A 7607-nucleotide genomic window follows, 5' to 3' on the forward strand; every position below is an offset into this window, starting at 1 on the left:
AGTTAAAGCTATGGTTTTCCCAGTAGTGATGTATGGAAGTGAGAGCTGGACCATAAAGAAGGCTGATTGCCGAAGAATTGATGCTTTTGAATTCTGGTGCTGGAGGAGACTCTTGAGAGTCCCATGGACTGCAAGAAGATCAAACCTATTCGTTCTGAAGGAAATCAGCCCTGAGTGCTCACTGGAAGGACAGATCCTGAAGCTTTAAAAGGTTTTCTTTTCTTTTTAAAAAAGTGACTCTCTTGTGCAAACAGCAGCAGAGTCCTTTAATCCACTTAAACTGCACAAACCTAAAGTTTGTGTGTGTGCTTGAATCCCTTCCACAAAATACTGGCTGTCTGAAAGGTCTCTTAAAAGACACATCCTTTCACATTAAGAATGGGCACGGGTAGCGTCTCAGTCAGCCTTCCTGAATTACATTTGCTTGTAATACCCAATTCACTTTGTAAACTTAGCTGGGGTTTGCAAACTTACTGGAGGTGTGTGTGTGTGTTGTTTTTATGATGGTTGAAATGTTCAGGACAGGAGCTGAACTGTCACCGGTGTAGGAACAGCGTGTTTCCAAAGAGTATCCAGCATGACCTCAAATGCTTTAGAATCTCTGCATGACCTCAGAATCACTGCAAAACCTCACCGCAGCTTAGAATCTTTGAAAGAGGGGAAAGTAAAAATTAACCATATTCCTGAAACATACTCATTTTTAACATATATATATATAAATCTAAAATTCCATTATATTTTCAACCACTCCAATTAAGAGATTTGCTTTTAGCCTTCTTTTCATTTATAAAGCATACACAAGTCTTTTCAACCATCAGTTCCTCAGATAACCAGCAGTATTTCAATGTTACGCTGTTTCCATTGGTAGCTTTGCACCAGCAGAAAGCATTTCTGCTTGTGAAAAAGAGGTAATGCTTTGTACCAAACGCCTCCACCTAGAGATGGGAAGGCCTGGACAAAAGCCAGAAAAATTGGGGGGGGGGGAGAAAAACAAGTTTTCCCCTTGTTTTTTCTAAAGCTGTTTTCCCCCCGGAAAAATGGAAAAAGGAATTGTGTGGAACATGTTCTTTTCCAATGATAAATAATATATCTATGACATGGTATTCAAACTGTATAACATGAAGACCTTAATGAAATATTTCTGAGACTTTTTGTAAAGTCTTACATTATTGCAAGTTCTCTCCGCTGGAGACAAGCAAATCCTGGAATAGTATTCAAGTAACACTGTACTTCTATATGCAGTTCTCAAATAGGAGATAATATGCATTTGTGGCACTAGGGGGCACTGAATGGAAAAGCCTCCAGTTTAGTTTACTCGTGTACCTCGAACGTCCTAGAGTTGAGTAATTGTTGGTATACAGGAGGTGATACTTTCTGTCCTCCTCTCAGGCCTTAACGGACAGGTAAGAGGGTAAATTTGTCTGACAAATTAGTTTCTTTTTTGTAGCCCTTAAATGATTCCTATTAATGTTCTCCACCATCACAGCAGAATGTTTATCTATAGTCTGGTCAGTAAATTGGTTTTTCTCCTCTTAGTAAAATGGTGAGACCAACACCTAGAGTTTGGAAACATTTCCACAGGGCAGTTTCTGCTGAGAGCAAAGCTGCAATTTGCAAATATCGTGAGAAGAAATACTCTTTTCCAAATGCTACAAGGGTGACAAAACACATACTTGCGCGCCAGAGGTGCCCTAAAGACATTAAAACATACTTTATGGAATTAAATGATGAGGACCAGAATGAAAGTGCAAGTAGCTTTTCCTTCCAGAGTTCTAATTCCAGTAATACTATTTCTGCTGCTGTTTCTTCACGTAAAGAAGTGTTGCAAATCATCTGCCTCACAAAAATGCACCATACCTTCATTTATAGATAAAATGACACCTGAAAATCAGTAGAAAATTGATCATGCCCTTGCAAGAGCAATATATGCCTCTGGATCAGCATTGTCAATAACTGAAAATGCATATTGACAGGAAGCTTTTAAATTATTATGACCATCATATCATTTGCCAAGCAGACATTCCTTGATATGACTCCCTTTTGGAGTCAGAACATGAGCGTGTGATGGAATCTGTGCAAGGAAAAATCAGTGAAGCACTATGTCTTGCAGTACTTACAGAGGGGTGGACAAATGTTCGGGGAGAAAGAATCATCAACTTTGTGATAACAACACCTCAACCAGTCTTTTTTAGAAGCATTGAAACTGGAGAGAACAGACATACTGCAGAGTATATCAGCAGTGAAATATGTGCAGTTTTAGAGAGAATTGAGAGTGGTAAAGTATTTGCTTTGCTGACTGACAATGCAAGTAATATGAAAGCTGCATGGGAAATCACAATGGACAAACACCCTCATATTACTGCAATAGGATGTGCATCTCATGGACTGATCTTACATCTTAGTGACTTCATGAAACTGGACACCCTTCAAAGGATTTACAGAAGAGCTAAAGAAGTTATTAAATATGTAAAAGCTACTCATGTTTCACCACAGTCTTCAAGAAGAAGCAAGCAGAAAAAAAGCACAGAATAAAATTGTTGTTGTTTAGTCGTTTAATCGTTTAGTTGTGTCCGACTCTTTGTGACCCCATGGACCAGAGCACGTCAGGCACTCCTGTCTTTCACTGCCTCCCGCAGTTTGGTCAAACTCATGCTGGTAGCTTCGAGAACACTGTCCAACCATCTCGTCCTCTGTCATCCCCTTCTCCTTGTGCCCTCAATCTTTCCCAACATCAGGGTCTTTTCCAGGGAGTCTTCTCTTCTCATGAGGTGGCCAAAGTATTGGAGCCTCAGCTTCACGATCTGTCCTTCCAGTGAGCACTCAGGGCTGATTTCCTTAAAAATAGATAGGTTTGATATTCTTGAAGTCCATGGGACTCTCAAGAGTCTCCTCCAGCACCATAATTCAAAAGCATCCATTATTTGGTGATCAGCCTTCTTTACGGTCCAGCTCTCACTTCCATACATCACTACTGGGAAAACCATAGCTTTAACTATACGGACCTTTGTTGGCAAGGTGATGTCTCTGCTTTGTAAGATGCTGTCTAGGTTTGTCATTGCTTTTCTCCCAAGAAGCAGGCGTCTTTTAATTTCGTGGCTGCTGTCACCATCTGCAGTGATCATGGAGCCCAAGAAAGTAAAATCTAGTGACACTGAATGAAGCTCTGTAGTAAAACACATTAGGGTAGAGTGGTGATCTCCTTTGAAAGTTTACTAAAAAACAAAGAAGCTCTTCAAGCAACAGTAATAACTAAGGATCTTAAAATTCCCAGGAATATAAGGAACACTGTGCTTGATGAGGACGTGTTTTGGGTTCAGCTGCAGAACTCCCTACAAATTTTAACACCATTTTTTTCAGCAATTCATCTGAATCAGACACTACACTTTTGTCAGAAATTCCTAACCACATGGCTATGATAAAAACACCTGTTTCTGAAAACCTAAGTGCATCTCCACTTACAACTGCTGAAAAAGGTAACGTGAAAGATTTTATTAAGAAACGAGAAGAATTTTGTTGCCATCCAATACATGCTGCTGCAAATCTACTGGATCAAAGATTCAAAGCCTATGGTATAAGTGATACAGCTGCTGAATTTGACTGGATTACGAAACAAGCTGCGCACTTAGGACTTGATGTTGGAAAAGTACTTTCAAATGTTGCAGAATATAGAACATCTTCAGGGATTTGGGCCAGGAATGCATTCTGGGATTCTGCAAAACATGGTGGCAAGGTCTCTGCACCACGCAACCTCTGGCATCTCTTGCATCTCACTTACTGCAGATTCCTGCATCTTCTGCCGCATATGAAAGAATCTGGCCGATGTTTGGTAATATTCATACCAAATCAAGAAACAAACTGACCTGTGAAAGGGAAGAAAAGCTTGTTTCACTCCGTACAAACCTAAAGTTTTTAGAAGTCCATGAGAAAAATGACAAAGAGGAAGAGAAACGAGAAATGATAGCAGTAGTTCAGAAAATGAGATAGAATAAACTGCATGTGTATGTTGTGTCTTCTGTTTCTTTTCTTTTTTTAAGCATTACTCAAAGGGTAGACCTTCTATGGAGTTAAAAATTGAGGCAGACCTTAACTTTATTTGCTGTTGGTGCTAAGGGGCAAATCTGATTATTTTTTATGTTTACGGTTTCTTGCTTTTTTTGTTGCTTTTGAGGGAAAGGGGTGGTTACCTGTTTTATTGCGAGCATAATACTTTTATATACACTCTGTTTCTTGCAATTTGTAAAACTACTCCACATTGAACTTTTTCCCCCATTTCCCCCCAAAATTTCTATTTTTTCCTGAAAAAATGGGGGGGCTGTGTTTTTCTCATGGCTTCAAAATTTCCAGAAATGTTTACATCTCTACCTACCTACACACACACACACACTGCACCTCCCCCATTCCCTACCAATGGATTATGGGATATGGCACAGAGAGCTGCCTTAGATGCACAGAGCAGTGAATCAGTGAAAATTGGAAGCCCTGCTTTGAACGTTCAAGATCCCACATATCCCAGATCATGGAAGGGGCATGATAACCCCAGTACAATTGAGGGCCTTGAAGAGCCTGTTGGTCCCTGAAGTGCCTTGTCTAATGAATGCCTTTCCGAGACCCTAATAACCACATGCTGAGACTTGCCTTGTTCTAAATCTTCCCTTTCCATCTCCAGGAGAAGTAAGGAGAGAACAACAATACATATGTTCTACTATTCCTCCCTTTACTTCTCACCAAAGCCACTCCTCCCGCTAGAGCTCACCAAACCTGTGTGGCTTTCTTGGGCTACCTGGTCATCTGCCAATCTGCCCACCCAAGGTTACCCGCATCTCCAGTTCCCGCACCACCATCCTCTGATGCTGCTATGGTGACCTGGTGGCTCTGAAACCCCAGTTTGTCATCATGCTGTCATTTGCAGTGCCCCCTGTCTGTGGCCAAGTGAACTGCCACATGGTGACATTCTTGCATTTTTATTGTATGTAGATAGATATTAGGTAAATATAGAGATTGGAAATTAAAGGGAAGTGTGACTTTTCAGAAGCAATGTGCATGCCCTCTGCTTTTGAAGAAAGGAGGAAAGGAAGAATGGTTTTGGTCTGTTATAAAATTTTACCTACAGTTTTCTCATGTTTTATTTTCTGTTCCCTGCCCTAAAATCTGATCCGATGAAAGGCAGTATAAAAATGCTTTAGAAAAATAAATAAAATAAGAAATGTGTTCCGACCTTGTGACAGCCACAGAACCCAATTCCACATGGTAATCATAGCAAACATCTAGACTTCTCTTTTGAGTAAACATGCATTAGGGTTGCATTTCAGGAGAAATAAAAGTTTGCAACAGTTAGGTAAATGTGTGTGGGCAGATATGATAATAGAAGTTAGATTAAATATTATTTATTTGTTTATTACTGAATTTGGATCCTGGCTTTTAACTTTAGAATTCCTAGGGCAGTACATAACAATAGACACCAGATATGCACACCCACTCACAAAACCAGCAATATAAAACAGGGGGGAAATTAATTACTGTACCAACACTGCAGACAATCCAGTAGCAACCCAGTTATCAACCAGTTCTATATGCCTGAGAAAATGAACATTGGGAACAACTGAAACTTTGTGAATTCCACAGCTGGGGTGCCACAGTGAAGAAGGCACTGCTCTGTGAACTGTGCATATTGGTGGAACTATGAGCAGATCTCTCCCACAATTCTCCCACAGGTCAACAAATTGTATTAGGCCCAGTAGCAAAAGACAGTTCTGATACAGATAATGGCATATATGCTGTGGCCATGGAAAGCTGGTTACAGTGGTACCTTGGGTTACATACGCTACAGGTTACATACGCTTCAGGTTACAGACTCCGCTAACCCAGATATAGTGCTTCAGGTTAAGAACTTTGCTTCAGAATGAGAACAGAAATTGCGCTCTGGTGGCGCGGCAGCAGCAGGAGGCCCCATTAGCTAAAGTGGTGCTTCAGGTTAAGAACAGTTTCAGGTTAAGTACAGACCTCCGGAATGAATTAAGTACTTAACTAGAGGTACCACTGTATATGAAAAACTGAAAACCATATACATTTCTTTCCTTTTCTGTTCAGCTCCACATCAGTCCCAAATGACTACCCTAAATCCCTTAGCTTGTAAGGGCTGTCACATGGCAGTCAAATATTTGCTGAGAAGGAGCAGCTCTCTTTGTCAGGGCCTGCCATTGTATTGCTTCTATTGTGTTGAGCAGATAATATTGATACCTTGCCTACAAAAAACGCCTTGCTTTAATCTAAACGACTTTCTGAAATGTCTTTAGGGGCTCCTTATTTAGCTCCATATGTAAGTAAACATGCATACATTCTCCCACCTCAGTCTAGTCTGCACAACACCTCCCCACTTCGTATCCTTTCTTCGCTTTCTTAATTCTCTCTGTACAGTGGTATCTCGGATTAAGTACTTGTTTTGGAGGTCCGTTCTTAACCTGAAACTGTTCTTAACCTGAGGTACCACTTTAGCTAATGGGGTCTCCCACTGTCATCCCTATGCCATGAGTGTGGAGCCTATTGCTCTCAAGGTGTTGTTGGACTTCAGGTCCCATCAGCTCCAGCTAGCATAGCCATTGGTCATGGGTGATGGGACTTGCAGTCCAGCAACATACAGAGGTCTACAGACTCCCCATACTTACTCTATGCTTTCTGTTCTCCCACATCAAGACTGATTTGGTTATTACCAGCCATTTACACCTGAAACTTCCAGAACAAACAACCACACCACTTCAAATGCGCAGCAATAGAATGTGGTGATACCTTTCCTAGACTGTATCACATTGGACTGCAGCTGGGTATTGTACTGTAAATCTCTGGCTATGCAGAAAATATAATAGGCTTGAACATAGACAGGGAATTGGGAGCTGTTTTTTGTTTAGCTTTGTTTTTTTGCATCTCCTACAGCAGAGTTTTCCAAACTGTCGGTCGCGGCACATTAGCGTGTTGGTTGCAGTGTGCAGCGCAAACGCTCCCTGCTCTCCTCCCGGGGCTGGAAAGGGGTTAGTTTAACCTCCGGCTTGCTAGGAAAACTGAATCACTGTTTCACGAAATGATGGATGTCTAAAAAGCGTGTCACCAACATGAAAAGTTGGGAAAGCTTTGTCCTATGGCATTTACTGAGCTCTCAGTTGCAGAGGTGCTAGAAGTGGGAGATAGCGTACCACCATTGAAAAATCATACAGTTAAGTCCCACCAACTTGGATATATCTCCAGAATCTGAGCCTGGTACACCTATCAACAGTCTGACAGATGTTGCTGAACTTGCTGAACCAAAGATCATTCCAGGATTACTTGGTCCATTGCCAACCAGCAATGCACCTCCTAACCTTCACCTCGTAACTTAAATAGAAACAGAAGGGGTCCTGCGAGGATGAGCCTCTAGCTAGCAACTGGAGATGCTTGGGTGGAATAATAATAATAATAATAATAATAATTATATCATGTTTAGAGGTGTTACTAGGTCTTTAACTGACTTAGGGTGCACAAGCCCATGACACAAATTTGCATAAAGGTCGCTTCTCGGCCTTTTGGCTAAGATCAAGTGTAGTATCTGTGCTGGTTTTATATGCATAGGTGCACATTTA

At 41.1% G+C, this 7607-nt stretch overlaps 1 pseudogene; it reads left to right on the forward strand.

Annotated features, from left to right (window-relative positions):
• The first annotated feature begins 7534 nt into the window (after nt 1-7534).
• On the forward strand, nt 7535-7607 carry LOC144329251 (U2 spliceosomal RNA; annotated as a pseudogene).

The sequence above is a fragment of the Podarcis muralis genome, chromosome 11 (assembly GCF_964188315.1).
Source record: "Podarcis muralis chromosome 11, rPodMur119.hap1.1, whole genome shotgun sequence".
In the NCBI taxonomy this organism is placed as follows: Eukaryota; Metazoa; Chordata; class Lepidosauria; order Squamata; family Lacertidae; genus Podarcis; species Podarcis muralis.